The sequence below is a fragment of the Macaca nemestrina genome, chromosome 8, assembly GCF_043159975.1.
Source record: "Macaca nemestrina isolate mMacNem1 chromosome 8, mMacNem.hap1, whole genome shotgun sequence".
NCBI lineage: Eukaryota > Metazoa > Chordata > Mammalia > Primates > Cercopithecidae > Macaca > Macaca nemestrina.
The window spans coordinates 34,340,315-34,360,384 of NC_092132.1; the positions used below are offsets into that span (position 1 = coordinate 34,340,315).

At 34.7% G+C, this 20,070-nt stretch overlaps 1 long non-coding RNA gene and 1 pseudogene across 3 annotated transcripts in view; both read left to right on the forward strand.

Moving 5' to 3' along the window:
- Positions 1–18,121, forward strand: part of LOC105475962 (uncharacterized) — a 132,822-nt gene extending 114,701 nt beyond the window's left edge. For all 3 annotated transcript variants that reach the window (XR_011606818.1, XR_011606820.1, XR_011606819.1), the window contains 2 exons: positions 17,523–17,651; positions 17,757–18,121. This is a non-coding gene — a long non-coding RNA (uncharacterized lncRNA). The remainder of the gene's footprint in view (positions 1–17,522; positions 17,652–17,756) is intronic.
- On the forward strand, positions 11,112–12,345 carry LOC105476126 (nucleophosmin pseudogene; annotated as a pseudogene).
- Positions 18,122–20,070: the final 1,949 nt, after the last annotated feature.

Consider the following 20,070-nt stretch of genomic DNA (forward strand, 5'->3'; position numbering starts at 1 on the left):
ATCCTTATAGCTCTGAGATTCCCTTGCCCACTGAGAGATACCCTGTGGGATATAACCCACTCTGACCCCTAAGGCAGGACAAATAGGACCAATTGGGACCGACTAGTGAGAGCCACAGTCAGAACCACTTAAACCAAGCAGACAAAAATAGTACTGCAAATGTTTGGAACTTAAATTGTCATTGAAAACAGTTCAAATAAGCAGGATAAACATGCATGCTAACCTAAATAGGATACCTGTCCAATATAATAAAAGATTTATATAGTGCCAAATACTTCCTAATATAATAGGTAAGTACCCAGGATATACTTGAAAATTCTTCATCATACCAAGAACCAAGAAAATCTCAACTGAATTAAGACAGGACAATTAACTGTCATGAACACAGAAATTAAACAGCTGTTGAAATTTTCTGACAAGGATTTTTAAGAAGTTATTATAAAAATGCTTCAACAATTGATTTTTGTAATTGATTTTCTTGAAACAAAAAAAATCAGAAATTCAGAAATTCTGAGTAAATATTTTGAAGTTATAAAAATAGCTAAATAAAAATTATAAAACTAAAAACTAAATACCAGATACAATTTTCTAGATGAACTCAAGATGAGAGTAGAGTTGACAGAGAATAGAATCAGGGAACTTGAGGACAGATCAACAGCATCCATCCATCTGACCAACCAAAAAACAGATAGGAAAAAAAAAAAGACAGGAACATGTGAAAAACAACAACCAAGATTCAACATTTATATTATTTAACTTTCAGAATAGAGAAATACTGTAATGGTTAAATATTTTCTTATTTTATTTTATTTTTATTTTTTTAGACAGAGTCTCACTCTGTTGCCCAGGTTGGAGTGCAGTGGCAGGATCTCGGCTCACTGCAATTTTTGCCACTGGGTTTCAAGCTATTCTCCTGCCTTGGCTTCTCGAGTAATTGGGCCTATAGTTGCACATCACCATTCCCAGCTAAGATTTTGTATTTGTTTTTTTTTGTAGAAACGGGGTTTTGCCATGTTGGCCAGGCTGGTCTTGAACTCTTGAGCTCAAGGGATTCACCTGCCTCAGCCTCCCAAATGCTGGGATTACAGGCGTGAGCCATTGCGCCTGGTCTGGTTAAGCATTTTCTAATTTGATGAAAAACACAAACCTACAGAGTTAAAAATCTGAACGTACCCCACACAGTTAACCCCCAAATAATGCCAAGAGATGTTTAATTGTATTTTTAATACAATTTTTGAGACAAAAAAAAGAAAGAAAAAATCTGAATTCTGTGAGAGATAAATGATGTGTTACCTGTAAGACAGTACCAATTCTAGTAAGAGTAGTTTCTTCATCTGAAGCCGTAGAGGCCAGAAGAAAGCAGTGCAACATTTTTCAAGTGTTAAAATAACTTTTCAGCTGTGAATTCTATAACTATCAAAACTATCTTTCAGAAATAAAAAGTAAATAAAAACATTCTCAGACAAAGGAAAATTAGATTGCTTTGTCAGTAGCATATACCTAAAAGAAAGTTTTCAAAACAGAAATGCAATAATAATATAAATAATTTTGAAGCATCTGGAAGAAAAAAAGAGCAACAGAGCAGAAATATGTCTGCATAAAAGTAGTCACCTCTTCTCAGGAGTTCTATAAATTGTGTTTGATAATAATTAGATTATAACACTAGATGATACCCATCACAATAATACTTAAAAGTGGGGTCAGTAATTGAACTTAAATGGAAGTGACACTTTATTGAAAGTGGCAAAACATCAAAACCATCAAACTGTAATTAATCATATATGTAAATCATACCCAGGGCGACCAGTAAAAAGAAAACATACAAAAAAATATAATGAGAAACACAAAAAAACCTGTTAAGTAACTCACAGGAAGGCGAGAAAGAAGAAACAGTGGAAAAAGAATCAGAAGAAGCGAAAAGCAAATAATGAGAGACAAACTTAAGAGAAAAAAAAAATTCTGGTACAAAATTTGAAATCTAAAACTGAAATATTAGAAAATAAAACAATCTTTAGCCAAAACAATCTAAGAAAGAAAAACTTAGAGTTTTTAAAGGGTAAACAAAATAGAAGAAGGAAATATGCTACATTATTAAGGAAATACATTTTAATGGAAGACTTTTAAAAGTAAATCCAGGTAATGTATTTTGTATGTGGCTATAAATATTTGAATGAATACTGTATTTTCCCATTAGGAACTTTTTAAGCCTATTTAGAGTTGTAATATCATCCCTATATTCTAATTCTAGAACATTTTCAACACTCCCCCCAAAAAAAACCAAAAAATCTACATACTCATTAGCAGTAACTCCTTATCATTGCCCTTTCCTCTCCACATACAACTACTTGTATGGTCATAGACAACCATTGCCTATAATAATCAATGGACTAATCAATTGCCTGGCATCATAGTCAATCATTAATCTACTTTCTCTATACATATATAGATTTGCTTATTCTGGAGATTTTATATAAATCAAATCATACATTATACAATCTTTTATGACTGGCTTATTTTATTTAGAATAATGTTTTCAGGGTTCATCCATGATGCATCTTGTATTAATACTCTATTCTTCTTCTTTTGGAATAATATTCCATTTATGAATATATGACATTTGGCAAATCCATTTATCAGTTGATGGATATTCGGGTGGCTTCTATTTTTGGCTACTATGAATAACATATGAACATCCATGTAAAAGTGTGTCTGTTTGTTTGTTTTTGGTGCATATATGCTTTTCTGTCTCTTGAATATACACCTAGGAAGAGATTCTGTGTTTAACATGTTGATAACTGGCAAATTCTTTTCCCAAATGGCTGGAACATTTTATAATCCTACCATCAGCGCATGAGGCTTCCAATTACTCCACATTGTCTCCACAGCTTGTCTCCTTTTTAAATTATACACATCCTTGTAGAGTCCAGCCCTACTGGTTCCATGGGTTTTTTCTCTTCACGTACAGAGATGAAAGATCGTAGAAATAAAGACACAAGACAAAGAGATAAAAGAAAAGACAGCTGGACCTGGGGGACCACTACCACCAAGACACGGAGATCAGTAGTGGCCCTGAATGCCTGACCGGGCTGCTATTTATTGTAAACAAGGCAAAAGGGGCAGGGTAATGAGTGTGAGTCATCTCCAATGATTGATAAGGTCATGTGAGTCATGTGTCCACCGGACACGGGGCCTTTCCCTTTTGGGTAGTCGAGGCGGAGAGAGAGAGGGCAGCTTACGTCATTATTTCTCCTATGCTCTTGTCAGAAAGATCAAAGACTTTAACACTTTCACTAATTCTGCCACTGCTATCTAGAAGGCGGAGCCAGGTGTACAGAGCGGAACGTGAAAGTGGACCAGGAACGTGACCACCAAAGCGCAGCCTCACAGGGAGACCGTTTAGACCTCTGGATGGTGGGGGTGGGCTTCACTGATGTCAGGCCTTCCACAAGAGGTGGTGGAGCACAGTCTTCTCTAACTCCCAGGGGGAAAGGTCCCAGTCTGCTAAGTAACGGGTACCTTCCCAGGCACTGGTGCCACCGCTAGAACAAGGAGCTCTCTCGTGGCCCTGTCCGGGCATGACAGAGAGCTCACACTTGCCTTCTGGTCACTTCTCACCATGTCCCTTCAGCTCCTATCTCTGTATGGCTTGGTTTTTCCTAGGTTATAATTGTAGAACAGAGATTATTATAATATTGAAATAAAGAGTAATGCTACAAACTAATGATAAATAATATTCATATATAATCATATCTATATTCTATTTCTAGTATAACTATTCTTATTCTATGAATTTTCTTTATTATACTGGAACAGCTTGTGCCCTGGGTCTCTTGCCTTGGCACGTGGGTGGCTTGTCGCCCACACATCCTAGTGATTATGATGTATTGCTGTCATTTTCATTTTCATATTGACTATTTTTGTATTGCTTAAATGTACTTGACATAGGAGTGACATTTTGAAATAGAAGACTTTTTAAAACATGTTTATTAAAACAAGAGAGAAGGACTAGAAAGAATGATGCCAAAGGGAGAGAGCTGTATGGTTAATACTAAATTAGTACTCTTTTCAGGCTTAGGAAAATCCAATTACCCATCTTACTAAAGATACCATTTGCTTTCTTTTAGCCCATTCTTTTAGCCCATGTCAAGGGAATAAAACATTATTTTCATATATTTTCTCATAAAATGAACTCAAGTATATTAAATTATGAGATACATTATTTACACATAATAAACTAAAAGTCTAAAATAATACTACTGTATTTATTTTACAATTTTAGATTTCACTGGAAAACTTCATCTGAAGCAGATTTTCTCTATATTGTAATGTATTTCCAGAAGAGCTGAACACATATCCATCTCTATTAAATATAACTATTTAAAAAATTTTTCTGAACCCCCTAAAGAAACACTTAAGAAAGATGTTCTGCAAAAATCATCCGCGAAGTTCTCCAATTGAGGTGGCAATGGGGTCCACTCCTTCCAGGCCTTTGATCCTAGAACATGTATTGTATCTCCTTCAATTTTCAATTATCATCTATTTCTTGAGGTCGTTTTATGACACCCTACGTGCCATTTAAAATAATTAATCTTTCGTAAGCCTTCTAGATGTCATACGATATTGTAATATTTCTGGATACAGCTAACTCTTCAATACTCATTTGCATGACTAAGATAACCCAGCAAGCTTGTAGCCTGTTGAGGCCTTTAAGGAACTGTAGAGTTTTGGGAGATATATTGCATACTCAGAGCATGTGAATGCAGCACAGACACAGAAGGAACCTGAGCTTTAGTAAATTAGAGAAGAAAGATAAAAACTGGAAAATGCTGTTGAAAATTGCTAAATGATGTAAAGTAAGACCATAAAAATAGATATGAATTGCAACAGTGAAATTCCTATCTACATTTCTAACTGGACATTTATCAGGACTGATTTAAATTAGAATAATCTCTTCTCAAACTAAATATTGAATAGCCTTGTCTTGTTCATTTTCCAAAGTTAGCATTTTACTTGGCAAACATGATTATGTTACTCCACTGCTAAAACCATCAATTAGCTTCTACTTCCTCTAATCTACCTATCAAGCATATTTATTTGTTATGCCAGGCATTCATTTTGTGAATTGTGAAAAATGCAGTGTTTCAAAATGTGTGTACATCAAAGATCCTGCATGACCTTGCCGGTGTTTACTTCTCCATTTTAAGACTATTTTTCTTTCAAACATTCCAAACTTCAGATCTTACATTGCAACTCTATCAAGAAATTGCATGGGGACTGGAGTCAAAGGGCCAGTTCTCCTTCTTCCATCCTTAATGCACAAGTAGTTTTTCTTGATCTTCACTTTACTCATTTCAATAAGAAAATTTTACTAGTCTTGTAGGCAATGACCTGTACCAACATAATTATTTAAAGTAATTTGAAGCATATGTCCAAGTAAAGAGTTGCAATTTAAATAAGGCTATTTTCAAAGGGGAGTTTGCTTTTCCTTTCCCTACATTTCAGGTATTAGTAAATCTTTTATTTTTCATATACTGATATAATATGCTTCATGTGCGCCTATATATTTGCATGTATACTGATAATCTATTAATCGCTGCACATTTTATATAGCTAAATATTTTTATTTTCAAAATTCTTTTGAAGCATTCCAGAAAATTGTGGAGCTCTATGAAGAAGATCAAGTATTTTCTTATTTTTGAAGACACTGCAGAAATAAATGAAACAGCATCTAGATAAGTGCAAAAGGTTGATTACTATTAATATAAAAGCACAGCTTTCTGAATGATTTCCTGTTATGAGAAAAGAACACTTAGGAAAGTAATTGACAATTACTTATATGTTCATTTATTTAAAATATGTTTGAAGACCTAGTAAACTATTAACATATTAATATACTCTGATGATCTATTTCACTAATTAATACTCTTAGATTTATATACATGATAATATATAATAATAAGTTTCTCTTTAGTTGTTTTGTCCATTTTGAGAGTTTTCTATTCTCAACTATACTCCCCAGGCTAGAGGGGAGATGGTATTATTGGTAAATGGAAACTTTCAGAACCCTTTAAATCACACTAAGCAAGTAAGTGTCTACTCCAATCTCTTCCCATTTCAAAGTTGCATAGGAGAAAAGAACACCCTTCTGTTAGGTCAAAAGGCTCATGTTAGGAGCTCTGTACTATAAAGCAAACAATTACTGAATCTTTGTAGCTTTAAATGCCAAAGATAAAAGGATGTACTAGACCTCTGAAATTCTGAAATGTTCCAAATATTTCATCACTAAAGAGGACAGAGCACTGGTGATATTACCATTCTAAATACCTCTTCCCCCCCCCCCCCGAGATGGAGTCTCGCTCTGTAGCCCAGGCTGGAAGTACAGTGGTGGGATTTTGGCTCAAGCAACTTCGGCCTCCTGGGTTCAAGCAATTCTCCTGCCTGAGCCTCCCAAGTAGCTGGGACTACAGGAGCCCACCACCACACCGGCTAATTTTTGTATTTTTGGTAGACACAGGGTTTCATCATGTTGACCAAGCTGGTCTCGAACTCCTGACCTCAGGTGATCCACCTGCCTCCGCTTCCTATAAATACCTAATTCTAAATAAAATCAGAAGTTTTGAAAATAAAGCAGGCAACTTACTTATTAGACACAAATGTGGACCTTTACATAGTGAGAAAACAAACAACAGATATTCCAAATAATTCAAAAGGTTTAGAAGCACTGTATGATACATGAAATTTATGTTAGTAATGTGCTTTAGCTTAATTGATACATACTTTTAGCATTACATCTTAATGATCAGCTTTTAAGTATAACCTTGGAATAAAGGTGATTGATAAGTTAACTGATAAAAGTTTTAAACATTGCCTTTCTTAAATTATGGTTAACAATATTGCACCTAGCATGTCATTGTCACATAATCGATTTTGATGGACACAGGATTTATAATTCTATAATAAAATATAATAAGATATTTTTAAAAAAGATGCTTCTATCAACCTACATTTGAATGACTTTCAAGTGCTTTACTCATAACACTAAATTAATGACATTAGTGTCATTTTCTTAGCAAGAAATCATCAAAGAAAGGCTTAAATGTAGGGGAAAAAAGGCTTTTATTCAAGCACACAACTTCAATAATGCAAGGGGAGTGTACCCAATTACCAGTAGGCAAATTGGTTTTTGTAGACATGTTCTATCATAGTCAAACTTTCTCCAGTGTGAATTTTCCGGCCAAAGATATCAAATATAGATATACACACATAGTGCCATTGTCTAATGAATTTCATAGGATTTGGTGACAGATGAAAAACACTTCTGTTACATGAAAGCAAGAGCTACATTCCTATCCATCATGAGTTTAAATATGTCATTGAATTTTTAGTTATGTTATATTTTATATAGGTTCCTGAGACTTGCAGAATTCAGTGAGAGGCAACATTAAACCTATAAATTACCATTGAATTGCATTAATATTAAAATATTATGTGTGTCTGTGTGTATGTAAGCCACGCAGAATTTATGTTTGAAAAGATGCAAAATAACTGAAAGAATAGGCTAAAAATAAGATTTTGTAAAGATAAAGTAAAAGGAGGGAAATTATCTATATCTGTATCCTAGGATCTCAATTTCTATCTAGATAAATGTATTTGTAGGCAGATGTAGACAGATACAGATATAGAATAGTGTTTTATTACTTGGAAATATGTATGTTACCCCTCTGTTTTTAAAATTACCAATTTTATAATTAATTGCATTAAAGAAATCATGTCCCATTAGTGAGAGTTATCAAAGAAATGATGAAGATTAGTCCACAGTTTTGGTCTTACAATCCTATTTATTTTTTGGTAAAACTACAAACATTCTCATTCTAAAATCGATTTTAGTACTCATTCTGCTTCAGATTAAGTGTAATAATGGTTCTGACTTTATGTTTTTAGGTATATTTACCTGTAATCATTTAAGTTTCACATCTTCTTCTTCTGGATCTGCCTCACCTCAAGGCAAAAGCCTGGGTGCTCACTCCTTTGCCACTGGTGGGAAGGTTAACCACATAAGCACCTAACTTCACACAGCTCCACAGAAACCATAACCCAGTCATCCAATCATTTTTTCCCAGTCTCTTCCACAAGGTGCACTTTTGTACCAGCTTGGGAAACCTGCATTATTCTCTCCACAAAGCTTCAAAATGTTGGTCATTAAACTTCTTAACTCTCTTGGTGGGGGTGTGTGTGTTTGTGTGTGTGTGTGTGTGTGTGTGTATAGCATCAGTCTCAATATCTAAACCAAATTTTGGCTAGGAATCCATCCTGACTCTGAAAAGTTGCTCTAATAGTGAGAACCTTACATTCTCACATATTTTGTTAAATATAACAATTATTAACATATATATTATCATAATTTGATTTAATACTAATTTTGATGCAATTTAAATAATATAACTAAAACAGAGCTATAATTAAAAATAGAAAACATACCAAAGTATGGACTTAATGTATGCGTAAACTTAAAGCATTTCTTAAAAAGCTACAGTTGCAATAAAATAACACATTGCCATAACATAAAGCTAATTCCATTATATTGAAAAAAATGCCTGAAATGAATATTCAATTTTAATATTTTATGACTAAAATAAACCCATATTTATAGCTATATAAATACTGAAATCACCAAGATGGCATAATGAATTAATAAATTGCATATTGTAGCAAACATTCATTGGTGCAAAAAGGTTAGATATGAACAAATTGGGTCAATATAAATAATGTTGACCCAATAATACTAGAACAACTCATTTTTTATGAGTTGTTCTATTTCAACTCATTTCTATTAGTGATTACATTGATTTTGTCTTGTAAAACTTAATTTAAAAATAAATAACATAAAAATCTAGCATTTCTTAATTCAGGCTAAAAATCCTTTTATCTGTTTAAAAATAATCATTGCACATAGAAATTAATATTGAAATTATCATAATTGTAAATTTTATAATTTTACTGCAGTCATATGTTTACAATATTAATAGTTATGTAATGAAACACATTAACCTCGTAGATTGTGATGCAGACTGCTTATACAAATTATAAATTCTGCCATGTCATATTGTGGAAATCAGTAATTATAGTGCATATTCCTAATGTGCTTATTTTACCATTTTGCCAAATAAATAAAAATTAAATACCCAAATGTTCCTCTCTGATCATTAGATTCATACCCAACTACCTATTTCAACATTACTTAGGTGTCCACTAAACTTTTTAAACTTAGTGTGTCCAAAATTTAACTTCTAATGCAAGTTTCTATTTCTCTGCAATTGAAACTCTTTCTGTAGTGTGTAAACCTAAGTAGTTGTAATCATTCTTGTTAAATTTTCACCTCTGCTGTGGCTTGAATATGTTCTATTTAAAATTCAGATGTTGTGATTTTGATAGTGTTAAAACATAGGGCCTTTAAAAGGTGATTGGGCTGTGAGGATTCCTCCCTTGTGAACTAAGGCCCTTGTAAGAGGGATTTCACACATTATTTGGCTAGCTTGCCCTTCTGCCTTCTGCCATGTGAGGACACAGCAAGAAGGTCCTTACCAGATTAAATGTAGGCACCTTGATCATGCACTTTCCATATTCCGTAACTGTGAGAAATAAATTTATATTATTTATAAATTACCTGGTCTCAGGTATTTTGTTGTAGCAAGACAAATGGACTAAGACAACATTATATGTCCATTAGTCTGCCATCTACTATTTACACCTCTATTCCCAAACTAGGTCCAAAATCTGACCAGTTCTCAAACCTTTGAATTTTGCCACATTATGAGCTAAGCCAACATCACCGCTTAAAATGATCCTTGAAGATCCACCTTGGTGGCCTCTTTTTTTCATTACTACTATGCATATCTCAGCTCTTCAGCAAAATTGGTTGCTTTATATGCCATGTCACATAGCACTTAATGCGTCTTTACTACTGTATTCGTTTCCTCTAGCTGCTTTAACAAATTACCAAAAACTTGATGGCTTAAAAACAAAAGGAAGGTATTCTTTTACATTTCTGGAGTCTCACATTCCCTCCACAGGCCCTAGGGAAGAGTGCTTTCACACTGTGCCTACATTCTCAGGGTTTCTAGTGTCCCAGACTCTGCTTCCATCTTCACGTAACCTCCCCCTCCTTTACTTGTGTGTGTCTTTTCTGCGTGTCTCATATAACAACACTTGTCATTGGATTTAGATCTGATGCAGCTAATCCATGGTGACCTCATCTCATGATCCTCAATTAATTATGTCTTCGAAGACTCTTTTTCCAAATAAGGTCATATTTACAGAATATAGGATGATTCGGATGTATCTTTTAAGGGCCATGATTGAACCCACTGTAACAACTGTTTATGTATTTATTTCATCTGAACTTTTTTCTTTCTCTTTTCTCCCTTTCTCTCTTCCTCCTTCATTTCCTTTCTTCCTTGGACTAATGTGACATGAATGAGCCAATTGCATCACAAAATCAAAGGGAATAGACACACATACAGCTAATATTCAGAATAAGTAACATTATAAGATATGTTTTAAAAACAATGAACCAAATACCAATATTTTTAATAAAGACAAGATCAGAATTACTAATTTTTTTTCAAGCGCTCTGAGATAGTTCTTTTTTATATATGTCAGTTTCAGGTTTCTCTAATTATCTCTCTCATACGCAAAACAATGTCAAATTCCTCACTACAGTCTTAACTTTTGTTAAAGGTCAATAATTATCTTTGTCTATTTCACCACATAATACAACATATAGCATTGATACAAAGGATGCACTAAAGGATGTACACAAATGAAGGAATTGGGACATGAGTTTCTTCTTAAGGAAATTATTCTTCATTCTTTGAGAAGTCAATTGAATAGGATGAAGAAACTGCTTCATATTATCAAGTTTTAAATTTTGTATTTACTTATTTACTTTTGTTGTTACTTAAATCAACTTTAAAATAAAATACAATTTATATTTGAGTACAAAATGGTGCACAATTCTTACAAAAATAAAACAAAAAAATAGTCCCTGGTGTGATTCCGTCCTGCGCGGCTGTTCTCTGGAGCAGCGTTCGTTTATCTCCGTCTGCCTTCTCTCTCACTTAAGTGCGTGCCGCCACCTGATGGAAGATTCGATGGACATGGACATGAGCCCCCTGAGGCCCCAGAACTATCTTTTCGGTTGTGAACTAAAGGCCGACAAAGATTATCACTTTAAGGTGGATAATGATGAAAATGAGCACCAGTTATCTTTAAGAATGGTCAGTTTAGGGGCTGGTGCAAAGGATGAATTGCACATTGTTGAAGCAGAGGCAATGAATTACGAAGGCAGTCCAATTAAAGTAACACTGGCAACTTTGAAAATGTCTGTACAGCCAACGGTTTCCCTTGGGGGCTTTGAAATAACACCACCAGTGGTCGTAAGGTTGAAGTGTGGTTCAGGGCCAGTGCATATTAGTGGACAGCACTTAGTAGCTGTGGAGGAAGATGCAGAGTCAGAAGATGAAGAGGAGGAGGATGTGAAAGTCTTAAGTATATCTGGAAAGCGGTCTGCCCCTGGAGGTGGTAGCAAGGTTCCACAGAAAAAAGTAAAACTTGCTGCTGATGAAGATGATGATGATGATGATGAAGATGATGAAGATGATGATGATGATGATTTTGATGATGAGGAAGCTGAAGAAAAAGCACCAGTGAAGAAATCTATACGAGATACTCCAGCCAAAAATGCACAAAAGTCAAATCAGAATGGAAAAGACTCAAAACCATCATCAACACCAAGATCAAAAGGACAAGAATCCTTCAAAAAACAGGAAAAAACTCCTAAAACACCAAAAGGACCTAGTTCTGTAGAAGACATTAAAGCAAAAATGCAAGCAAGTATAGAAAAAGGTGGTTCTCTTCCCAAAGTGGAAGCCAAGTTCATCAATTATGTGAAGAATTGCTTCCGGATGACTGACCAAGAGGCTATTCAAGATCTCTGGCAGTGGAGGAAGTCTCTTTAAGAAAATAGTTTAAACAATTTGTTAAAAATTTTCCGTCTCATTTCATTTCTGTAACAGTTGATATCTGGCTGTCCTTTTTATAATGCAGAGTGAGAACTTTCCTTACCGTGTTTGATAAATGTTGTCCAGGTTCCATTGCCAAGAATGTGTTGTCCAAAATGCCTGTTTAGTTTTTAAAGATGGAACTCCACCCTTTGCTTGGTTTTAAGTATGTATGGAATGTTATGATAGGACATAGTAGTAGCGGTGGTCAGACATGGAAATGGTGGGGAGACAAAAATATACATGTGAAATAAAACTCAGTATTTTAATAAAGTAAAAAAAAAAAAATAAAATAAAGCCTGCCTAAAAAAGGAGGGAGGAGAGTTTTACAAGAAAAAAAGAAGTACAATTCAGAGAAATTCATCAGGAGAAGAGATTCTTCCAATGATATTTTCATATAATACATCTCCATTTAGAAAAGATTTGCCAAAATTTTTGAGCACCAAGGATATATCAGGCCTTAAATAGCATTACATTTGAATCCATAAAGCATAGCATCTCTGAAATTATTGGGTTTTTTTCCTGCATTTATGGGGTCAAAGGCAAAAACTTTGTTTATTTACTTTCTTACAGCTCGGGAGGCTCACATTCCCTCCAGAAACCCCACAAGTAATGTTTGGTGAACTAGGAATGTTTAGAAAGGCAGTGTAGACTATCTAATAATTATTTAAATATACCTATTCTGTTTCTTTTCTCCTTTTACCTGCATACACACACACACACACACACACACACACACACATTTTTTTCCATATATTACAGGAGTGACTCTTTTAAAGCCATTTAAAACTTCAGACAGATTGACTGTGGATATAGAAGCAAAAGGGCAAAATTCCCCCATTCTCAGAGCCTTAATATCAATATATTTCTGGTATTTTTATTCTCATTAATCAATACATCACGCAATACTTATTGTACCAATGTACAGATGTACCGCATACTGTGCTAATTGATAGGGTGCAACAGAGAACATGACAGACGGTGTCCTTGTTCTGCTTAAGCACATGCTATAGTGAGGAAAAAAGGAAAACAATTATTTAAAGTATTTAAATACACTATTTAAATAAATAAAAATCACCATTAGTTTTATGAAATAAATAAATTGGGTTCTTTGATGAAGACCATCAAAAGACTAATCCCTTAAGTGTCTCTAAGAAAACAGAAAGTCTTCTTGTAAAAGGCATATTTATGCAGTGTATGTAGAAACCAGAAAGGGGAGAACAAGCCAGGAGTAAGAAGATTGAGGGGTGATAAACACACATGCACACTCATACACACACACACACACAGACACGCACATGCATGTATATTAAATAGTTGTAAAATGCAGGCAAGTTGTTTTAATTGGGACAACCTAAGATCTATATTTCTTTTTTATCAAATCACATACCTATAAATAACGTAACGATGAGAAAAAACTATGAAATTGTTACAAGTTTTAGAGATATTAAAAATTGTGTTCAAAGGAAAAACTCATTTGTAAGGAAGCAAAATATATATGACTAATTTTTACATTTTATGGAAATATAGATGAGACTAAAAATCATGACAACAAAGAAATATATGGCATAAAATCATGTAAGGTCTTTAAAAATCTTGTATTAATAAACAAGTAAAAAATTAAACATCAATGTATTCCTGCCAAGAAGATGTTTACTCTTTGAAATATAAAACAACTTAGTACATTAGATATCTAGCTTTTTTTTTTTTTTTTTTTTTTTTTTTTTTTTAAGATGGAGTTTCACTCTTGTGGCCCAGACTGGAGTACACTGGTGTGATCTTGGCTCACCGCAAACCTCTGCTTCCCAGATTCAAGTGATTCTCCTGCCTCAGCATCCTGAGTAGCTGGGACTATAGGCATGTGCCACCACACCTGGCTAATTTTGTATTTTTATTAGAGATGAGGTTTCTCCACGTTAGTCGGGCTGGTCTCAAACTCCCGACCTCAGGTGTTCCACCGGCCTCAGCCTCCCAAAGTGCTGGGATTACAGGTGTGAGCCACCGTACCTGGCATATCAGTTTTTAAATAGTGAAGGTACAACCATGCAAATATATCATAGATATCAAGTCAGTGACAATGTTATATAATTAGAGAATAGTTGGGACACTTCTCAGGGTGTTTTTCCAGCTTTACTGAGGTACAATCGACCAATGAAAATTGTATATATTTGAAATGTAAAACATGATGTTTTTATATACATTGTAAAATAATTACCACAATCAAGTTAATTAACACATCCATCATCTCACATAGTTGTCCTATGTTGTTGCTGTTGTGAACCCTTAAGACTTACTCTCTGGAGGCTGGTTAATGGTACAAACATACAGTTAGGTAGAATAAATAAGTTTCATTGGTAGCAGAATAGGGTGACCATCAGTAAAAACAATGTATTGTATATTTCAAAACAGCTAGCAGATAGGGCTTGAAATGTTCCCAACACATAAAAATGCCAAATACTCAAAGTGATGTAAATATTCTGACTTAATCATTACACATTTTATGCATGTAACAAAATATTATAAATATGTAAATAGTACATATCAATTAAAAAATGTATTCAACAAACTGTATGTAGATACTTTAAAACAATAGTAAATTGAGGAAACACATATAGCTTTAGAGAGTAAGAAACATATTAGTCAATTACAGTGTATGGCACTTATGTGAACAACAATCTATATTAAAAATCACATTTCAACAACAGGGAAATTTTGAATACTGACTACATAGTTTTCTAGATTAAAGAGTGCTATATTGTAATTCTTTAAAGAGTTTTTATCTTTTAGAGATACATACTGAACAGTTTGCTAATGAAATGTATGGGATTTTGTTAAAAATGAGCACAAAATAAATAAAATAAATAAAACAATGTTAGCCTTGGAAAAACAAATTATCTTAACAAATTTGAAGTAAATATTATTATCTACAGTGACTATACTACATGTTAGAATTCCAGAACTTATTAACCATATAACTGAAAGTTTATATTCTGTAAACACAACTTATACACAATTATTGCAATATGAGAATATTCTGAAATTGACTATAGGTTTGCCTCTACTAGTGAGTTTTATACTTTCATGTGTTTTCATGTTGTTACTTAGTATAATTTAGTTTCAATCTGAAGAACTCTGTTTAGCATTTCTTGTAAGGCAGGACTAGTGGTGATGAACTCCCTAGAAGTCACCAAAAAAAAGGAGGGCTTTTATTTGTCTAAAAATGTCTTTACCTCTCCTTTATTTCTGAGAACAGCTTTGCCAGATATAGTTTTCTTGGTTGACAGGCTTTTGTTTGTTTGTTTTGTTTTTTTTGTTAGCACTTTAGATAATCCTACCCCTTCCTGGCCTAATCTATCCTCCGGTTTCCTGATTATTCTGATTATTCTGCTTGATTGATTCTGCTGCTGAAGATCTGCACTGATTCTTTTTTTTTTTTTTTTTTTTTTTTTTTTCGGTTATGCCATTATTTTCTTCAACTCTAGGATTTCTGTTTGGTTCTTTTTCATGGTTCCTATTTCTTTTCATTAAACTTCTAATTTTGTTCATGCGTTGTTTTCCTGAACATTGTTTAGTCATCTAGCTACGTACTTTTGGATCACATTAGACTTCTTAAAGATGAATATTTTGAATTATTTGTCAGGCAATCTGTAGAGCTCCATTTCTTTGGTGTTGATTACTACTTGGGCTTTATTAGTTTCCTTTAGTAGTTTCATGTTTGTCTGATTTATCATGATTCATTTAGCCTTACATTGATGTCTATGCCTTGGAAGGAGCAAACACCTCTTCCAGTGTTTACAAACTTGTTTCAGCAGGAGAATGACTTCTCCTTTCAGGTTCCTGAGCTGATACAATTGCCTCTGTAATCATAATAAACTGTGGTCAAAGCTGGTCGATGCAACTTTTGGTGGTTCTGCAGTTAGTTCTTTGCTTGGCAAACCTGTTACCAGGGACTAGGGCAGCTGTGGATCCTGTCTGGACCTTGGCAGGCTGGCTGCCTCCAGGACCTTGTTCAGCAGGGCTAATACTGGGACAAGGGCCTGCTTTAAGGTCTGCAGTTGGTCAACAGGTAGGGGGGTCTGACACCAGGGCATGGATAGGTGTGGCTCTCACCAGACCCTTTGGCAGGTCTGTGGTTGGTCAAGACTGGCCAAGGACTGTAGCTAAAAGGTAGTGGGACCAAGTTACAAGGGTTCTTTAGGGTGTACAGTCTGCAGGCCTATCTCCAAGGGCATATGGGCATGCTTCCTGCTGGCTTCCTAGGGTATTTGTCATAAATGGTGTTTCAGTGATTTTTAAACATATTCTATTGAATTGTTCTGTGGTATAGTTAATTATTTATAGGAACAATCAATGCCTTTGTAGTAGTTAAAATATCCAAACTCTGAAATAATAATCTTCTCATATTTTTTGTAAGTACAAAACCAATGTAATTATTATCTCTGCCTACCAATAACTTAGTTTATTGGAGAAAAAATGTAAAGAAACAACTATCATATAAAGTGATAAATTTTACCATGGTTGTAAAGCAGTTTTTGGGAATATAGGGTTATGGTTAACCTGGTTTAGATAAGACAGTAGTTTTCTGAAAGATGTCAGATACATAGAGATTTATAAAGGGGATAATAAGTCAGGACACAATTCTATATAAGCAGATTTCAGGTGTCTGTATACACACACACACACATACATGCAAATATCAACAAGTTATCAGGTATTAACGAATTAAACAAACTCTACAATAGCAAAAAAGGGACATAGAAGACACATTCCCAAAAGCAACCCCATCTAAAACATTGGTTTCTTTTACTGTTATAGTTTCTTTCATACTAATAATCATTATTTCACATTAAGTTGCTTACATATTTGTGTACCTTTTGTCTAATTTTTACAAGGTCAACTAGTTTTCTGAGGAGACACACACACACACACACACACACACAAATGATTATTTAAACATTTTAAAATAAGAGTAATTGCTATTATAAGGTATAATACAGATGGAGAAAATACGAATTATAAGAGAAAAAATAGGAGCATAAATTAAAATAATAATTAGAAGAAGCATTTATGAAGAAGTAATATTTTGGTGCAGACAAAATCAGATTCACATTAGAGTTTGATGAAACTTTTCCAAGTATCTTTTATTCCAGGGAAATATTAAGATAAATGTGCTATTAGCATTTTGTCCTTTCAATATCAAACTACTTCAAAGAGCTTTGTTTGTCAGGCATAGTGATTTATTTAGCTAGCTCAAATAAAGGAGTAGAGAAATAGTGTAAAAACATGAAAGAAAACCTATTAAGATTGCAAGCCAATGTTTATCTATGCTTCAGATGAAGAGAACCTAGAAAATTGTAGTTGTTGAGGTCAGTTTTTCCTTTCTCAGAATATGCATGCTTTCTTTGTTCCTGCTTTGTCTCGTAGTCCTTATGATTTCTTTCATTTGTTTTCCTTTCTTCACAGACTGTTCTCCTGGAAGATTATTTTGTTTGCATGTAGCCCAACACAGACACTGAGCTAAGTAAATACCAACATACATTCCAGTGGCCACCACCAAGAGATTATACTCATAACATCTACCAATAGACAATTGTAAGAAAAAAAAAATACATTAGGTGGTTTGTTTATGTTTGTTCAACCTTGTTAAAATAAGTTGTTGCTCAGAAAATCATGTATATTTTATTATTTAATTTTTAGAACAACATTGGTGTGATGGTTAATTTTGGTGTCAACTGACTGGATTAAAGAATATTTAGCTGGTATTCTCGGTGTGTCTATGAGGATGTTTCCAGAGAAGATTGGTCTCTGCCCTTAATGTGTGTGGACACCATCCTCTGCCCTTAATGTGTGTGGACACCATCCAATTGGCAGGGAGCCTGGAGAAAACAAAAAAGAAGGAAAAATAATTTTCTCTCTCACACACACTCTCACCTACTCTTGCCCCTCTGCCTTCCACCATGGGATTACAAAGCAAGAAGATCCTTGCTGGATGTGGACCCCTTGACCTTGGACTTCCCAGTCTCTGGAACTGTAAGAAATAAATCTCTGTTCTTTATAAATTACCCAGTCTCAGGTATTCTGCATTAGCTGTACATCTGGGATAAGAATATTGATTCGATTGTTACTTAGAAAATATTTCCTATTTGAGTGGTCTAAAGTACACTTGCATTTTCCTAGAACTTTTTCTACTGTAAACGGCTGATGGTGCTTCATATATGGATTTTCACTACAACTAAAATACACAAATTGATTTAATCAGCAATTAAGATAGACCATGACACCTTCTCTAAGTAAGAAAACAATCAAATTTTGTCACTCAATAGTTCACAACTGTGATGGACAGACCCGAAAATGACTCAAAAATGATTCCTGACTTCAGGTGTTCATGTCTTTTTATAAACTCTTCCTCTTGTGTGTGGACAGAAGCTGTGACTTTTGTCTAAATAATAGAATTTGGCAAACATTAGGAAAGATTGCTCCTGTGATGTCTTACTTTATAAGATTCCATTTTGCTAGTGGAAATGGGCCTTATTATCCCCCCAGCTTTAAAGAATAAAGCTGCCATTTAGTAAGAGTCTATGGAGAGAACCACATGCCAATAAACTGCTGGAGATTTCTAGGAGCTGATAGCAGGCCCCAGACAACAGCCAGCAATAACTCGGGCCCTCAGCCCTTCAACTGTAAGGAGAGTTCTGCAAACATCCTGAGGGCGCTTACAGAAGGATTTACCTCCAGTTGAGCTTCCAGATGAGAACCCTGCCCTAGCCAGTCAACATGTTGAATATACCTTTTCAGAGGAGCAAGGTAAGTTGTGCCCAGACTTCTGACCCACAAAGACCGTGAGATAATAGCTAATCTTAGACACCGTTGTATGTAACACTCCAGGGAAGTAACTTTTGACAAAATGTTGTAAATGTGTTTCTATACAATATTTAAAGCAACAAACTTGTATTTACATTTACTTGCTAATTATATTTTGATTATATCATATATGATACTTTTTCTGAATAATTACATAAAATACAAACATACATTTACTATAAATAATTCATATGATCTCGTAACTGTTGCATACTTGTGATGACTTTCTGCTGAGAATAATTTTGTCATGTTAATACAATGTCCCAAAATGTTAGATTGCCAGTAAATTATAAATAATTCTATACTTTCCTCAGGATCATCTTCCAAATAATTTACAAACTTCAGTAATTGCTTGTGGAGGTGCGTTTTGCCCCTGCATGATCAGAGATGCAACACATTGATATCCATCTAATGCTCTTGCCATTCTTTACTCAAGTGGTCCTACTGCCCACCTGTCTTTGCTTGTACAATATGCAGGTCCTAAAGTTAAGGCTTATCTAAATGCTAGAATACTCCCTCACTTATATGACTTTATTTCATTATCTGTATTTTTCTTCCATAAGTTATGACCCCATTTATTTACCTTAGTCCCTTAGATAAATCTGTCCCTATCTGAATCCCATGTGTGGCCTGTGTTTAAGTTCTCTTCCAGTAGATTCTTGGCCACCTGCAAATAGAGTGGTATGCCAGGGCTTCCAATTACACTTATGCAAATCCCTGCTAATTAAAAAATCTCCCCAGGTTTACAGCACTTGGCAGTTGGCTTTCCCCAATCATCCAGAACTTGTCTAGGACATATAATAACATCAAATAACAGCTTAACAAGTACATATTTATTACTAACCATAATATAAGTTTTTTTTATTATTATAAACTCAGACCAGGCCCGGGGGATCATGCCTGTAATCCCAGCACTTTGGGAGGCTGAGGGGTGAGGATCACGAGGTCAGGCATTCAAGACCAGCATGGTGAAACCCTGTCTCTACTAAAAATACAAACATTAGCCAGACGTGGTGGTGGGTGCCTGTAATCCCAGCTACTCAGGAGGCTGAAGCAGGAGAATGGCTTGAACCCAGGAGGGACCGCAGGGAGCCGAGATCGTGCCACCTCACTCCAGCCTGGACAACAGAGCGAGACTCTGTCTCAAAAA